Here is a 19,072-nt window from a genome sequence, read left to right on the forward strand (position 1 = left end):
AGGTTCAGTAGTTGTAGGACATGTACCACTCTGGTGGGGAATGTTAATAATGGGGAAGAAGTTTGCATGTTTGGGGCAGGAGGTATATGAGAAATACAGTACCTTCCTCTCAACTTTCCTGTGAACCTAAAACTGTTCTAAAAAGTAAAACCTACTTAATTTCAAAAAAAAAAAAAAAAACAAATAAAGACTTTTTCAGACATACAACAGCTGAAAGAATGTATCACCAACAAAACTGTACCACAAGAAATGTTAAAGAAAACCCTTCAGGCAGAAACAGTGGTAAATGATACCAGAAGGAAATAGCAATCTATACAAATGAATGAAAAATAACAGAGAAACAATAGCCATATATATATATATATGTGTATATATATATATATGTATATGTATATATATGTATATATATGTATATATATATGTATATATATATATACACACACACACACATATATATAGCCATATATATATATGTATATATACACACACACACATATATATAGCCATATATATATATGCAATCTTATTTATCTATATGGAGAATAACTGACTGCCTAAATAAACACAATAATTACCAATGTAGCACAGGATTCATAACATACTTAAAAGTAAAAGGTATGACCAAAAAATATCACAAAGGCTGGGAGTCAAAAATGAAAATATACTATTGTAAGGTTCCTACGTTATACATGAAGTAGTATGATATCACTTGAAGGTAGACTGTGATTAAATATGTATGTCATAAATCCTAAAGCAACCATTAAAATAACAAAGCAAAGAATCACAGCTAATATGTCAATAAAGGAAACAAGTGAGAATCATACAGTTTATCTATTACAAAAGAAAACAGAAAAAAATGAGGAAAAAAAGAAGAAATAGGTGAGACAAGAAGATGGCAGATTTAAATTTTATCATCAATAACAAAACATATAAATGTTCGAAACACTCCAATTAAAAGGCAAATTTTGTCAGACTGCATACCAAAGCAAACCCAAATTATGTGCTTCTTACAGGAAATGCACTTCAAATATAAAGACACTAATAGTTAAAAGCAATGATGAAAGAAACCCTACCATACTAACAAATAATCAAAAGAAAGCTGGAGTGATTCTAGAATATTGGGCAAAATTGAGACCAGAGAAAAGAATACTACCTAGGAGTAAGAAGTTTCCTTCAAAAACACAAAGAGGTAAATTCATTAGGAAAACCTTATGTGCCAAATAATTTTACACTTCACAAAGAACTTCAAGAGAAACTTCCAGGGAAGACGGAAGAGTACGAAGACCCTAAAGCTCACCTCATCCTGCAAATACCAACAGATAACATGTACATCAGTTCAAATAACCCACAAAATGACCTGAAGACTGGGAGAACAGACTGTCCACAGCCAAATATACAAAAGAGGCCACATCAAAGAGGGTAGGAAGGGCATAGATGTGGTGGGAACTAAATGGACCCTTGGGACTATCTCCTGGAGGGAGGGACACCACAAGTGTGAAAAGAGAAGACCAGAGCTCCACACCAAGCACCCCAGGCACAGGAAATCTGCATGAAAACAAGAAAGGCATAATTTCATGAGTTCCTGCAAGCAGCAAAGGCTTAAAACCTGGAACTTTAAAAATCAGCAGCTCAGCTCTGGCAAGCCAGAGGGCAAGCGGAAAGGGAATCCCCACATGCAAAGAGACAGAACAACAAACAGCCCTGTGGAGACACAGCACAGAAGCAGCAGTTTGAAAATGCCTGTGGTATACAGGAGGGAGATTTGTTTACTAATGTCATAGCATGTACTAGAGGGGAAGGGATTATTAGGAGACTTCCCACAAACAAAGAAGCTGGCACGTGCTATCTCCCTGCCCTGCCCCCCAGCCTAGACATGCAGATCTCTAGAGGAACTAGCACAGTGCCAATACTCACTACTTAACTTGTTACCAGTATACCCCGCCCCTACATTCTTCTATGGACCTGCCGCCTCCAATAGGCCATTGGCCGGAGCCCATCCAAAGCAGTTTCACAAGCATGATAAGGTGATAACAGCCCTGACAGGGACCAGCACCATTACAAAGTGACCCATGTCCAGGGAAGAGGGAAAGATAACCACACATACCAGTCAGAATGCGGCCTTCCAGTGTGCTGGAAGCAAACAACTGGTTGACTGCAGGCCCCACGCACCAACAGAAGCTCCTCAGGGGACAACACAGGTAGAGTACACTTTAGTTCCATGTGACTGCATTCCTGGTAAACAGCTGGTCTGACCCAAGTCAAGCCCAAGGTGGCCCCAGACTGGTAATTTACAGCACAGGGACCAAACCATGCCCACAACAGGTATAGAGAGGCATCATATATGATTGAAATGAAGGTAAAAATGACTTGGCCAAAATACTAGGGCATACACAACACACATAGGAGACACCCCTGAAGCACCAGGTTCTAGTGAACAGGGGTCATTGCACTTCCGGGCACTACAGGATCTCTTCTTCATGAGGCCACTATTTGCAAGTGCAGGAACATAGTTTTTCCTAATATATAGAAAGAGTCACAAAGAGTTGAACAAAATGTGGAGACAGAGGTACATATCCCAAATGAAGGAAGGAACAGGACATAATTACAGCAAGAAAGCTAAACAAAATGAATAGGATATGCCTGATAAAGAATTTAAAGTAAAAGTTATAAAGATACAGATGGGACTAGAGGAAAAAAGGGGAGGAGCTCAGTGAGACTCTTCAAGAGATCAAAAACAAAAAAAAAGAACCAATCAGAGATGAAGATTTTAACAACTGAAATTAAAAACACACCAGACAGAATAAATATCAGACTAGAGGAAGCAGAAGAATGGATAAATAACCTGGAGGATAGAGTAATGGAAAGCAATCAAGCTAAGCAGGTGAGAGAAAAACAAATAAAAACAAATAAAAATAGATTAAGGGAAATCAGTGACACCATCAAACCTAATAACATTCACATTATGGGGATCCCAAAAGGAGAAGACAGAGAAAAAGGAGTAGACAATTTATATGAAGAAATAATACTTAAAACTTCCCAAATGTGGGCAAGGAAACAGAAATCCAGATCCAGGAGGCACAAAGAACCCTCAACAAAAGCAACCTAAGGAGGTCCAAACAAGACACATAGTAATTAAAATGACAAAAGAGAAATGATAAAGAAAGAGTTTTAAAAGCAGCAAGAGAGAAGAAAACAGTTACATACAAGGGACTCCATAAGGCTGTCAGAAGGTTTTTCAACACAAACTTTGCAGACAAGAAGAGAGTGGCATGACTGATATATTCAAAGTGCTTGGAAAAAAAAAAATCCTGCAGTAAAGAATAGTCTATCCAGCAAGACTATCATTCAGAAAAGAGGAGAGATAGTTTCCCAGACAATCAACGTGACATATCACATCAATAAGAGAAAGGATAAATTATGATCATGTCAATAGAGCTGAAAAAGCAATAGATGCTTTTGCTCTCACCACTTCTATTTGGTACAGTACTGGAAGTTTTAGCCACAGCACACAGACAAAAAAAGAAATAAAAGGCATCCAAATAGGTAAAGAAGAAGTAAAACTGTCACTATTTACAGACGGCATGACACTATATATAGAAAACCATGAATACTCTACCAAAAATGACTAGAACTGATAAAATCCAGTAAGTTCACAAGATATAAAATCAATATACAAAATCCATTGCATTTCTATATACTAATAATGAAGTAGCAGAAAGAAAAATTAAGAAAACAATCCCACTTGCAATTACACCAAAAATAATAAAACATCTATAAACTAAACCAAAGAGGTGAAAGATCTGTATTCTGCAAACTATAAAACACTGATGAAAGACACTGAAGACAATGCAAACAAATGGACATATATTCCATGCTCATGGATTGGAAAAACAAATATTGTTAAAATGTCCCTACTGCCCAATCTACAGATTTAAAGCAATCCCTATCAAAATACCAACAGCATTTTTCACAGAACTAGAATAAACAATACTAGCATTTGTATGAAACCACAAAAGACCCCAGATAGCCAAAACAATCTTGTAAAAGAAAAGCTGGAGGCATCACAATTCTGAACATCAAGTTATATTACAAAGTTGTAGTAATCAAAGCAGTATTGTACTGGCACAAAAACAGACACAGAGATCAATAGAACAAAACAAAGATCCCAGAAATAAAGCCACAATTATATGTTCAATTAGTCTTTGACAAAGAAGGCAAGAATATTTAATGGGTAAAAGTTTCTTCAACAGTGTTAGGAAAACTGGACAGCTGCATGCAAAAGAATGAAACTGGATGATTTTCTTATACCATACACAAAAATGAACTCAAAATGGATTAAGGATCGCAATGTGAGACCTGAAATCATAAAAATCCTAGAAGAAAGCAGAGGCAGTAATCTCTCTGACATCAGCCATAGCAACATTTTTCTAGATAGGTTTCCTGAGGCAAAAGAAACAAAAGCAAAAATAAACTATTGGGACTAAATCAAAATAAAAAGTTTCTGCACAGCAAAGGAAACAATACTAAGACAACCAAATAAATGGGAGGAGATATTCGCAAATTACATATTCAATGAAGGGTTAATACCAAAATATGTAAATAAATTATACAATTCAACACTCAAAAAACAAATAATCCAATTTAAAAATGAGGAGAGATGAACAGACATTTCTCCAAAGAAGACATCCAGATGGCTAACAGACACATGACAAGATGCTTAACATCACGCATCAGGAAAATGAAAATCAAAACTACAATGAGATATTGTCTCACATGTGTCAGAATGGCTAATATCAAAAACAGAAGAAACAACAAGTGTTGGCAAGGATGTGGAAAAAAAAGAATCCTTGTGCACTCTTGGTGTAAGTGAGAACTGGTGCAGCCAATGAAGAAGACAGTGTGGAGTTTCCCGAAAAAATTAAAAATAGAACTACCCCATGATCCAGTCATCACACTACTGAGTATTTACACAAAGAATATGAAAACACTAATTTGTAAGAACATATACACCTCTACATTAATTGCAGCATTATTTACAATAGCCAAATTATAGAAGCAGCCCAAGTGTCCATTGCTGGATGAACAGATAAAGAAAATGTGGTGTGTGTGTATACACATGCACAAACACACAGACACACACACACACACACACACACAGACACACACACACACACACACACTGGAATATTATTCAGCTATTAAAAAAGAATGAAATCTTGCCATTTGCAACAACATGGATGGAGCTAGAGAGTATAATGCTAAGTGAAATACGTTAGAGAAAAACAAATATGATTTCACTCATGTATAGTACTTAAGAAACAAATGAACAAAGAAAAAAAGAGACAAACCACAAAACAGACTTGTAACTATAGAGAACAAACTGGTGGTTACCAGAGGGGAAGTGGGTGGAGGAATGGGTTAAGTAGGTAAAGGAGATTACAAGTATGCTTATCATGATGAGCACTGAATATTGTATAGAATTGTTGAATCTCTATATTGTACTCTTGAAACTAATATAACACAGTATGTTAACTACAGTAGAATTACAATTTTTTAAACTATATGCAAAAGAAGAGTAAATAAAACTCAACATAAGAAAACTAAAGAAAATAGTGCAATAACAAAAAATAAAAAATAGAAACAATTCAATGAAAGTAAAACTTGACTTTTTGGATCAGTAGTATCAGGATCTGAACAGTATCAGAATTGAGAGAATATTACTACAGACTCTAATGACATCAAAAGAATATCAAGGGAAGTTACAAAAAAAAATGTTTAAGTTGGATTACATCAAATTCAAAAATTTTCACTGCAAATAATACCATCAAAAAGTGAAAGAGGACAACCCAGAGAATAAGAAAAAACATTTGAAAATAATGTATCTGATAAAGAATTTACATTTAGCATATGTAAAGAACCCTTAGAACTCAACAATGAAAAAAAAAAAACTTGATTTAAAACTAGGGCAATAATTTGAAGAGTCATTTCTCTAAAGAAGATATACAATTGGCCAATACGCACATAAAAAGATGTTCAACACTAGTCACTAAGGAAATACAACTAAAACTACAGTGAGATACCATGTCACACCCACTAACAACAGACAATAACACATATTGGTGAGCATGTAGAAAAATTACAACTATCATATATTTCTCATGGTAATGTAAAATGGTATGGTCACTCTGAAAAAAAAAACAGTTTGACAGTTCTGCTAAAAGTTAAACATAAGAGTTAATATATGATCTGGTAACTCCACTCCTAGGTACTCAAAAGAAATGAAAACTTCTGTCCACATAAAAATATATAAATAAATGTTCATAGCAGCATTATTCATAATAGTCAAAAAGTGGAAATAATCCAAATGTCCACTAAATGACAAACTAACAGGAGATCAAGGACGATGGCGGCATAGGAGGACGCTGGGCTCACCGTGTCCTGCCAATCACTTAGATTCCACCTACACCTGCCTAAATAACCCAGAAAACCATCAGAAGACTAGCAGAACAGAGTCTCTGGAGCCAAGCGCAGACGAGAGGCCCATGGAAGAGGGTAGGAAGGGCGGTGAGGCGGTGCACGCTCCATGGACTGGCAGGAGGGAGCCGGGGCAGAGGGGCGGCCCACTGGCCAAGCAGAGCCCCCGAGTCTGGCTTGCAAAAGTGGAGGGGCCAGACAGGAGTGTGCTCTGACAGCAAGCAGGACTTAACATCTGGGAGGTTATAAGTTAACAGCTCTGCTCAGAGAGTGGGAAGGCTGGAGGACAACAGGAGGGAAAGTTGTTGAGCTCAGCTTGGTGGGGAACTAAGGGCTCACCAGTGCCATCTCCCTCACCCATCCCCCAGCCAAAATCCTGAAGGGAACCAGTTTCTGTCAGGGAACTTGCTTGCACCATGCAAACACCAAATGCTGTGCTTCTGCGGATCCATCCCTCCAGCGGCGGGTCTGACTCCCTCCCAGTGCCGCAGGGCCCCTCCCAAAGTGGATCACTGGAGGATAAACGAACTGAGCCTGCCCTTCCAGCGCCCCCCACTCCGGGCACCTTGCCGAGCCACCCCAGCTAATATGCCAGATCCCCAGCACCACAAGCCTGGCAGTGTGCAAGTAGCCCAGATGGGCCACGCCACCCCCTAGGAGAGGGGAAGAGAAGGTACACACCAGTCTGACTGTGACCCCAGTGGTGGGCTGGGGGCAGACATCAGGTCTGACTGTGGCCCCACCCACCAACGCAAGTTATTCAAGACAACACAGGGGAAGAGCCCCACAGTTCTGCACCACTCCAGGGACTATCCAAAATGACGAAACGGAAGAATTCCCCTCAAAAGAATCTCCAGGAAATAATGACAGCTAACGAACTGATCAAAAAGGATTTAAACAATATAACAGAAAGTGAATTTAGAATAATAGTCATAAAATTAATCGCTGGGCTTGAAAACAGTATAGAGGACAGCAGAGAATCTACTGCTACAGAAATCAAGGGACTAAGAAACAGACAGGAGGAGCTAAAAAATGCTATCAATGAGATGCAAAATAAAATGGAGACAACTACGGCTCGGATTGAAGAGGTAGAGGAGAGAATAAGGGAACTAGAAGATAAAATTATGGAAAAAGACGAAGCTGAGAAAAAGAGAGATAAAAAAATCCAGGAGTATGAGGGGAAACTTAGAGAACTAAGTGATGCACTAAAGAGAAATAATCAACGCATAATTGGTATTCCAGAGGAGGAAGAGAGAGGGAAAGGTGCTGAAGGTGTACTTAAAGAAATAATAGCTGAGAACTTCCCTGATCTGGGGAAGGAAAAAGGCATTGAAATCCAAGAGGCACAGAGAACTCCCTTCAGATGTAACTTGAATCGATCTTCTGCACGACATATCACAGTGAAACTGGCAAAATACAAGGATAAAGAGAAAATTCTGAAAGCAGCTAGGGAGAAACGTGCTCTAACATATAAAGGGAGACTGATAAGACTCGTGACGGATCTCTCTACTGAAACTTGGCAGGCCAGAAAGGAATGGCAGGAAATCTTCAATGTAATGAACAGAAAAAAATATGCAGCTGAGAATCCTTTATCCAGCAAGTCTGTCATTTAGAAAAGAAGGAGAGATAAAGGTCTTCCCAAATAAATGACAAACTAACATATATCCATACAATGGAATATTATTTGGTCACAAAAAGGAGTAAGCACTTACACATATTATAACATGAAAACAGTATTCTAAGTGAAATAAATCAGTCTCAAAATATCACATATTTATTATTCCACTTAGATGAAATGTCCAGAATAGGCAACTCTGTAGAGATAGAAAGTAGATACAGTAGACAGAAAATGGTTGCCTAGGGCTATCAGGGAGAGGAGAATAAGGAATAACAGCTAATAGGTATAAAGTTTCTTTTAGGGCAAAGAAACTATTCTAAGAATAGAGAGTGGTAATGGTTTTAAAACCCCATGGAAATACTAAAAATCACTGAATATTACCTTTCAAGTGAATTGTATGGTATATGAATTATATTTCAATGAAGGTGTTAAAACTAACAAAGGACTATAATGAACCACCTTATGGTCATAAATGTGACAAGTCAGACGAAATGAGCAAATTCCTTGACAAAACTAATAAAGCTCATTGAAGAACAAATAGATGACTTCAATAGTCCATTATCTATTAACAAAATTTAATCTACAGTTAAAAATCCACCCAGAAAGTAAACACTAGTCACAGACAGCTTCTTTTGTGAATTGAGCCAAGCAATTAAGAGAAAAACAATAAAAATTCTACATAAAACCTTCAAAAAGTTAAACAAGAAGGAATACTTTCAAGTTCACATTTTGAGATCAGTATTCCCTTGATACCAAAACCTGGAAGACATTACAAGAAAAGGAAAATATAGAATAATGTTTCTCATGATCATAGATACAAAACCTCAACATAGTCTTTGCATATCAATTCCCACAATAAATAAAAAGAATAATTGACATGACCAAATGCAACACTGTTTTAATGTTCACAAATCAATCAATGTAATCTACCATATTAACATTATAAAAAAATAAGAAAACATGATCTTATCAATTGATGCAGAAAAATAATTTGTCAAAATTCAACTTCCATTCCTAATAAAAACTCTCAGAACTAAGAATACAGAGAACTTCCTCCACATATTCAAGACCAACTACAAATAACCTACAGCTAACATTACACTTAATGTTGAAAGACCAAATGTTCTCTTCCTTAGATAAGGAATAAAACAAGGGTGTATATTCTCATTATTTCTCTTCAACACTGTACTAGAGATTTTAGGCAGTGCAATCAGGGAAAGGAAAGAAATAAAAGCATCAAGGATAGGAAAAATAAAAACATGTAAAACACTTTATTCACAGTCAACATGATCATCTGTATAAAAAAATTCAAATGAAATCTACAAAAAGCTACTGGAACTAATAAATGAGTTTACTGAAGTGCAGGATAAAAGATCAATACACAAAAACGAATTGTGGGGCGCCTGGGTGGCTCAGTCAGTTAAGCGTCCAACTTCAGCTTAGGTCATGATCTCGTGGTTCATGGGTTTGAGCCCTGTGTCAGGCTCTGTGCTGAAAGCTTGGAGCCTGGAGCCTACTTTAGATTCTGGTTCTCTCTCTCTCTCCCCAAAAATAAATAAACATTAAAAATATTAAAAACCAATTGTATTTTTATATGCTCTCAACAAATGAGAATTTGAAATTTAAAAAATACCATTTACAGTAACATAAAAAGTATGGAATATTTTATAATAAATCTGACCAAAGATGTAAAAAGAGCTATACATTAAACACTAAGTAATTCAACACAGTACTGGAAGTCCTAGCCCAAGAAATTAGGCAAGAAAAAGAAATAAAAGGAATCCAAATTGGAAAGAAAGAAGTAAAACTGTCTCTATTTACAGATATGATATTATATATACCATGTATATATATAAAACCATAGAGACTCCACACCAAAACAGCTGTTAAGATTAATCAACAAATTATGTAAAGTTGCAGGATACACAACTGATATACAAAAATCAGATGTGTTTTTACTCAACAATAAAAAGTAGTGAAGAACTGTTAAATGTAACATGGATAAATCTTAAATATACTAAGGAAAGAAAATAGACCAGAAAGCACATATACTATATGAATTCATTTACATAAAATTCTACAAAAGGCAAATCTATACTCACAGAAAACAGATTCATGTTCGCCTTTGGTGGAGGAGATGGAGAGGGGGTAGAGGAATTACACAAATGAAGAAATTTTTTTAAATGTTTATTTATTTTTTAGAGAGAAAAGGAAGGTAAGAGAAAGTTGGGGAGGGGCAGAGAGAGGAAGACAGAGAATCTGAAGCAGGCTCCGTGCTGCTAGTGCAAGCCCAATGTGGGGCTCAAACTCACGAACCATTAGATCATGACCTGAACCAAAGTCAGATGCTAAACTGACAGAGCCACTCAGGTGCCCGTAGGAAATTTTTAAGAGTGATGCACATTTTCATTATCTCAATTTTGATGATGGCTTCACTGGCATATACATATATCCCAATGTATCCATTTTTATACTTTAAATATGTGGTTTGTTTTATGACAATTATGCTTTAATAAAGTTGTTTAAATTAAGAAAAAGAAGAGAGAAAAACATTTGTATGGAAAGTTAATTTACCAGGAAGTATTATACTCAACAACTGGGAATAAGCCAGAATTAGATTAAAATCTAATAATTTTTTAATTGATGAAAATGTTGAAAGGCTATAGTTTATTTATATTTACCTTTAAAGATTATTCTATTAGAAAAATCGGCTTCATCCAAATAGGGCTTCATAAGTCCAACTATATTAATAAAAAACTAATTTTTTTTTGCAAAATCAACATCTGTTTTTAAACTTTAATAATTGTAATCTTTTACTCTTGGCTTCTGAGTATTGACATATATTTCATAATAGTTTGGAAATACAATTCTAATTTCTATATTTCACTTTTATTAAGTATTTTGTATCAGGGGAAATCTGAAGTATAAGCACCTAACATTGTGTAATACAGATTTTGTTTTAAATAGCATAAGTAATTCAATTTACATGTTTAACACCATCATCCAATATAAACTGAGTACCAAAAAAACCCTCACCTTCTCTCACCACATTTCTGAATTTTATGTAGACAGAAAAATGCTTATGCAGTGTGAATATTCTTAAAGGTAAAATATGGCTCTCTTATAAATTTCCAGACACTTAATATTTACTTTTTATATGAAATATTATGGGCTTGAGGCTATAGGATATATTCAGCAGTATAAAATGTATTTTCTACCCTCAAGGAGCTTAAAATCTAATAGAGGAAATAAGAGTAACACATAATAGTAAAATCGATAGGTGATAGTATAAAAATTAGTAATGTAATTAGGTGGTCAATGAGTAATCTCTGTGAGTTTAGAGAAGGCAATGGTTTGGGATGGTTTCTAGATGATGATGCGAGTTTATCACACTACACCATAACTGCCTATTTACTTGTCAGATTCCCCATTATAATGTAAGCTCCTTGAAAGCAGAGATTCTGTCTTGTTATGAGCTGAGCACTAAAGTTCATGCCTGCAAAAGCAAGCACTCAATACATGGTTGGTGAATAATCTATGAATAACAGAATAGAAGGGTTAGGCATGTAGGATCTGAATGCACAAATAAGACAATTCAACTTTTGGAAGAGCTGGTAGTATTAAGCAAAGGCATATAGTTGGAAAAGTAACAATGATTCTGCAAGAGTGACCAAGCCAACATACCCAGACCGTTAAATGAATGCAGAATAGGCAGATAAGATAGAAATGGAGTCATTAGTACAACCCCCATTAAGACCGGAGGTAACAGCACCAATTAGGGGACAGATGTAATGCACATGTAAGCCAAAGAAGTCCCTAGTCAAGTCCCTACTGTCAAGTGAACAGTAGAAAAAGAAACTAGTTATAATCCAACATCCATGACAGAGGAAAAATTGTATCTGCCTTAGTAACACACACTAAAATCAGAATGATACAGAGATAAGCATGCCCACTCAACAAGGATGAGATGCAAATTCATGAAGCATTCCATATATTACTAAAAAAAAAAGAAAAAGAACTGTCAGTAAATGCTGACTGAGTTGAGGGGAAGCACAAAAAGTGTGGAAAGTAAGGATGACCAAGCCTTCAACTCTGCATAACAGGAAATACAGTAGTATATTTCAACACTGGATGGGGGATTCATTTTGGTAGGAAAATTAAAAGTTGTTTTAATATTAAACTTACATTTTTACACATCAAATAAGAAAACTCAAGGAGAAAGTGTGAGATTTTCAGACAGATCACTAGAGAGATGAGGATTAGATGTATTTCCTAAAAAAAAAAAAAAAAAAAAAAAAAAAAAAAAAAAAACTTAATCAGAATTTTTAGCTGAATCCAGAAGAGTAAATCTGAGCTATAGGAAATGTCCATAATGTTAAAGGACACTGGAAAAAAAAGAGGGAAAGATCACTGGAAAAAGATATATACTCAGGATGTCATAGCACCAAAGAGGCTAAAGAGCGATCTTAAAGCAAGGGCTGATATTAGTAGAGATAACCGGAAGTTAAGGAGAAAGATTTGACCACCATGGAAGATAGCAATTACCTTTGAGAATTTAAATCAGGCTAGACATCTGGTTCCTAATATTTTAAAGGAGAACAAATGGTGAAAATTTTGATGTAGCATAGTATGTACATTGTACTGCCACAAGAAGTGTGGATATAAAAAAAATTAGTGCTTAGCAATAAGGAAGAGTGTGTGTGTGTGTGTGTGTGTGTGTGTGTGTGTGTGTGTGTGTGTAAAACCAGGAAGGAGAGGGAATGGGCAGGAGAGTGGGAACTGGTGCACATTTAAACACAACAAAATATACTAATAATCCAAATCCAAGAATAATCAATCTTGCAGACTGCCTAATTAGATGTTGACTTTTAAAAGCAAAACCTCAACATCTCTTTAGACCTACTCTTTCTAAAATAGTAGCCACCAACTATTTGTGACTGTTTAAATTAACTGAATTAAGTTAAAAATTCAGTTCCTCATTCACACCAGTCACATTTCAAGTGCTCCACAGCCACATGTGACTAGTGGCTATCATCCAAGACAATGCATATACAGAATATTTTCATAATCCCTGAAATTTTTATTGGACAGCTATGCTTCATACCATGGCCTTTTGAAAGTATGTAAATTAACTCCAAATTTTTCTGAAATGTGTTGTATTTTAATAGAATAATGTGTTCATCCTCTTTGGTCCTTCTCCAAAGTAAGCACAAGCACCTACATGCATGCGCATGTACAGCATTTTACTGAGAAAGACATAAATCAAAAACAGAATTCAACTTGCACAGAACCGTAAGCATTGATTACAAATCCCTAGAAATACTACATGACTGGTGAATGTCTTCTTTTTTAGTTTTTTTTCCTGACACATAAATTCATCAAGCATTTTCAATATACATACATTTCACAGATGGGTTTCACAGATGGGCAGACTGAGGCCCACCGAGAGGAACAGTGATCAGGAATAGCTATGAGGAATGTCAGTCAGTTGCTCCAGCGTGTTTCTCTCTCTGAGGACTCTCTTTTCAACAGCCAGAGCCCAGTCAGCTCTATCTCCATGTACTTCCAGAGAAAGCATTTCCCGTGATCTCTCTGACAGGTGTCAGAAACCTTACCCACAGGCTTTGTCAAATACTAGCTGAGAAATCAACCACGGGATAGATACCTCCTACTAGATGTGTACCATGTAGGTAGGTAGATACTTCATCTGAGACAATTATCCACTGCAATATGACAGCATACAAGCACACATGAATACCTAGTTTTTTACTGCTTTTCTGTCAAAGAGCCAAATGAAAACTGTTCAAAAAAAGCATCTTCTTCAGTTCCCCTCACTACTCACCATAAAGGTCATTACTCATATTTATCTGCATGCGTTTAATAAGTTACATTCATAAATGCATCCAGAGTGGGCTCCAGCAAGTCATAAAAACAGACTGGAATAATAGAAGGTCATACATTGTGAAGGGATAGGAAGCATGACAAACATGGCAGAAGAACTAACAATAATTCCAACTTTCTCTACCTTCCACAGTGAACACTGGATTTTTCTGGCATACAACTCCCAGTGAAGTTCTGTATGACATTTCAGGAACTTGCAAGGATAATGATTACCAACAGTGCTCAACAAATGTTAGTATATTCCTCGATTATTTTTTTACATTTTCTCCTTTTTGTCCATTGTGTTGGCATCATTGCCGCCAGCTAGGTATATACGTGCAGTTACTAACAAAAGAGAACAGGCTCCACAATACACTACTAGAATTACCATCTGATCAACAGTGTTCTCACTAACCCCTAATGAATCACATGATTATCCTCCTAAAATTCTCAAATATTTCCCAAGATTTCCCTTCCTTCATTCAATAAACTCATGAAATTCAACATCCTCCAGGAAGTCTTTGTTTCAGTCAGTGGGTTTAGCAAATTGATATTCTTCACCCCTCTCCCTTACTTCCTGTAATTTCCATTCAGATAACAGCTCAAATATCATCTCCACAATGAGGTCTTGCTTGGCTAACTCCTGTCACTAACTGTCTCTAAGTCACTGTCACATCACCATACTTAACTTTTATCATAGCATTTACCATTAGGGGACGTTATCTCTATACAGGTTTCTAATATGTCTGTTTATTTTATATCTTCCCAAAATAGAATTTGAGCTTCATGAGAGCAAGACTGTCTGTTTTACTTACTGGACTGTGACTGGTACATTACAGATATTCAAGCATCCATTGGATGAAATCCAATCAAGCCTCTGGCCTAAATTTCAGTACCTCTGGACAGCAGGGAACTGAGGGAATAGAGGAACACATTAAATAACACCAAGAGGAAACAGGCAAATCAAGAATGTGGGAGATAATACATAATAACTGACTTGAACTCTTCAGTAAGTCAGTGTTGTGGACAAAACAAAGTGGAGGCATTTTGTTTATGGGATTGTTATTTTCTTAGGAATGATAATGACACTGTGGTAACTTGGGCATATATCCTTATTCTTAAGAGATCCCGGCTGCATTATTAATGGGTGATATTTCTTAATATACGCAACTTGAACTTTCACATAGAATGGCAAAACTCTGAGTGTGTGTGTGTGGAGAGAGAGAGAGAGAGAGAGAGAAAGAGAAAGAGGAAGTATAGATAGTAAATTTTAAAGGATATTATATAGGTATTTATTGTACTTGTCTTTTGACTTATTTGTATGCTTTATTATGAAATTTTTCAAAGTTGGGAAAAAAACCTTTGGATAAATGACTAACTAGATGAAAGGTAGTGAATCCCTCCTGATTCTAGCCTACCGAATACCAAATGCTCAGGACCTACTATTCCTCTAATTTTTCATGGTAAGAATGTTCACTAATACTTATTTATTAATCTAAGTCATCCCTCTGTTAACTGTTATACATGTATTGTATGTCATTTATACCATATGGTTCAATGATAAACCTTTATAGAGTCAGAGCCCAGATGTTGGGGATCATGCCAGTCAATTCATTTACAATGCCCATACTAGAGGGCTAAACAGAGAGAGATGATTAACAAATTATTTGGAGGAACAAATATTTGCAGATCAGCTGCACATTTAGGTAAGTCATGGATCTTGAGCATCTAGACAGAGATTTTCAAACCAGTCCCAGAAGAGCTGGCCATGAAAGAGAAAGTAGCTAACTTATAAAATGAAGTTCAGTTCATGTGAGGCAGGCTTGGCAGAATTTGCACCTCAAACATCATGGTCACTAAAAAGGACATCTGGCAGGGCCCAAAATGACATACACAAACTAATGAATTTCTTATTCCCTTTGACTTTCCCGGATCGCTCACTTGAATATAAGCTGCAAGAAAATAAAAGTTTGACTATTTTTTCACACTGCTATAATATCAGTACTTAAAAAGAATGCCTAGAACTTTTTAGATACCCAATAATTATTGTTTGAATGAATAAATGAATCAAATTCTGACAGAACAATGGTTCTCCAACTTTAGCAGGTATCAGAATCATTTGGAGCACTTGGTAAAACACAAGATTCCTAGACCCGACTCTTAGAATTTCTGATTCAATATTTCTGGAATGTGGCCCAAGAAGAGACATAATGCTAATGCCAGTGGCCTGGAGACCACGTTTTGAGAAGCACTGCTGTAAGAATTATCTCTCTTAACTTTCTCTTGGCTTCAGACAGTGCTACCTAAGAAGCAAAGACAGTACTATGTAATCCTTTTGTATAAGATACCTAATATACCTCATTGTTTATTTGACAAATAATCTTCTTATGGTATTACAGAAACATTTAAGCTTGAATTTAGGTTACTCAAAATTCAGACACTTTCCCATCAATCAAGCCAAATATTTGCCATAGGTATTTTACTCCTTGCCAGGGGAAGCTAGAATTCCATATTATCAGCTCAGTATACTACTCCTCCAGCTCATTTCTGTGCATTTGGAAGAAGGCTGGGAAAATATACACTATCTCTTTGCAGCACGATTGCTCCGTGAAGCATGTCTGCCCCCAGAGAAATCAGGTGCCTCATGCACTGCAGAAATTTATGTTAAAGAAAGTCTGTTTATGAGAGGCGAATGTGTAACCCAAATTTATCTCCCAGTGACAACTTCAGAATCTGAAAATTTCCAACATCCCCCCCTTGTGAGTTGCTTGAAATTGCTGTTTTTCAAGTCAAGAACACCTGTTTAGTGTTTTTCTCCTCACCCTCTCTGGTAAATGGAACCACTAGGAAAACAGCATCTGAAGGTTTTAATGAATAAGAAACACAAAGTATTGACAGATTTCAGCACATTATACAACCCTTACCCTGTCCCCCTAATGAGCTAAGATCAAAAAGGAAAAAAACAGTTGTAATATTGGGCTCTGGAGTTTGTTTTTAAACTGCTGCAAATGAGCTCAGATAGAGTACCATTCTACTGGGTACAGTCATAAGCAATTTGCACATTGCTGTGAAATAACATATACAGACATGACTGTGGTAAGTGAACAACTAAAGATTTGATGTTCAGCATCAGGCACACTTCCAAATAACTTTCCATCTCAACTATACGACACTCTAGCAATCAAAATTCCACTTGTGCCTTTACCACTGGGTCAGATCTAACTACAAAGCAAAAAACAAAACAAAAAAACAACTAAAAAGTCTGAGCCACTTACTGAATCTTATTCTAATTCGGTAGTTATTGAGTACCTACTCTGTAATAGAATACAGATTTTGAGAACAGAGAAAGAAAATATTAATTACAGCTAGATGGGATGACAAATGATCTGATAAACTGCTACGGAGGGGCACCTGGATGGCTCAGTCAGTTAAGTGTCTAACTTCAGCTCAGGGTCATGATCTCATGGTTCGTGAGTTCAAGCCCACATCGGGTTCTGTGCTGACAGCTCAGATCCTGGAACCTGCTTCAGATTCTGTGTCTCCCTCTCTCTGCCTCTCCCCTGCTCACACTCTGTGTTTCTCTCTCTGTAAAATAAATAAACATTAAAAAACACTGTTATGAACTACTTATTTTGTGCTAGTCACTCACTTAGGTGCAAACATTTGATTTGATGGTCACAGTCCCTATTTGTAGGTCTTGGTCTACTCAAAAATACACACAAACAAGTCAAAAAATAAGTGGTTATGTAATTCCAAGTTAAGAAAAGGTAAGAAGGTCTTTCATTCAGCCAACATGTGCTATTCAGTCAGGTCCTATGGCTTGAAAGATGGGTAGAATTTTGAGAACCAGATGAGGAAAAACTGAGCAAAGGAGGGAAAATGGTAATCTATGCAGGATGAATAACATAAGAAAATTACAGGTGAGCCATCAAATAGAAGTGAGATCTCAGAAGGCTTTGAACTCTATACAAGAGAGTCTGAGATTTATTCTCTAGTCCAGAGGTCTACAAATTGGAGTTTACAAAATAATTAAACCACTGAAGGTAGGAAGAATAAGTTAAAAATGTGTTTAAAATTATCCAATTTTTAAAACACAAAGATCAGTGTGGCTTTCTTACTTGACTCATATGTTGGATCGACACAAATCTTGAAAAGAACTTGACAGAGAGGGCCAATCTTGCCCTCACTTGCAGTGCTTATATATACAGCCACCCTGAGATGCAATGGATGTGGATAATTTTAATTAGTAGAGTTCTTATAATTCTTTACACTAAGATGAGAACTAATCAGGAACATCTTATATATCACTCATTTGTTGGTTATCTCAAAGGAGATATTTAAACAAAGTTGTTTATTGGTTATCTCAAGAGAGATAGTTAAATGAATTATAGAGTTCTTAAATTAAAGATGAATTATACATTTTTCTTTTAGAGAAATTAATACCAAATTTGCAGACCTTTTCTATGATCACAATAGACTTAAAATGTGATACATATTTTGTCTGTTCCTTCAAAGTAAATGTAAAGATTTTAATAGCTAAGAAAGGAACTTCTTTGAGGATTGGAAAAAAACTATGGAGAGAACATTTAGAATATCAATGTTTGAGAATATTCCCATTTTTAAATTCTTTGTTACCAAATGACATAAGTATGTTATGTATTTAAACAAATGTATAGCAACATATTTAAATTTGGAAATGGGATTTTCGTCTGTGTAGGAATCTTCTAAATGAATTTCAGATGGTTTACAGCAATTTGTTAATAATTGAAAATGCCAGATTCATTAATTTACAAGATTAATTAAATTGCAAGGAAAACTGATTAACATTAAAGAAGGTAAAAATGTATGTGTCAAATTTCAGTAAAAAACACTTTGACACAACTAGAAGAGCAGACTGAAAAATGAATCATGACAGTGCAGTAAACAATATAATCTCTTATATGTATATTATGAGGTAACTTTTTTAGTTGTAACATCTATAATAAGTATCAACATAATCTAGATGTAGTCTGAGATACTCAATATATTAAATCAAAGTGTTAAACCAAAATTTTCATAAACTAATGGTGAATATTTCATTACATTTCTATCATTGATAAT

At 35.9% G+C, this 19,072-nt stretch overlaps 1 non-coding gene across 1 annotated transcript; it reads left to right on the top strand.

Moving 5' to 3' along the window:
• Window positions 1–11,987: 11,987 nt before the first annotated feature.
• LOC113594878 (U6 spliceosomal RNA) lies at window positions 11,988–12,089 on the top strand. Its single transcript, XR_003415357.1, has one exon. It is a non-coding gene; the product is annotated as a U6 spliceosomal RNA (small nuclear RNA).
• Window positions 12,090–19,072: the final 6,983 nt, after the last annotated feature.

The sequence above is a fragment of the Acinonyx jubatus genome, chromosome A1, assembly GCF_027475565.1.
Source record: "Acinonyx jubatus isolate Ajub_Pintada_27869175 chromosome A1, VMU_Ajub_asm_v1.0, whole genome shotgun sequence".
Taxonomy (NCBI): domain Eukaryota; kingdom Metazoa; phylum Chordata; class Mammalia; order Carnivora; family Felidae; genus Acinonyx; species Acinonyx jubatus.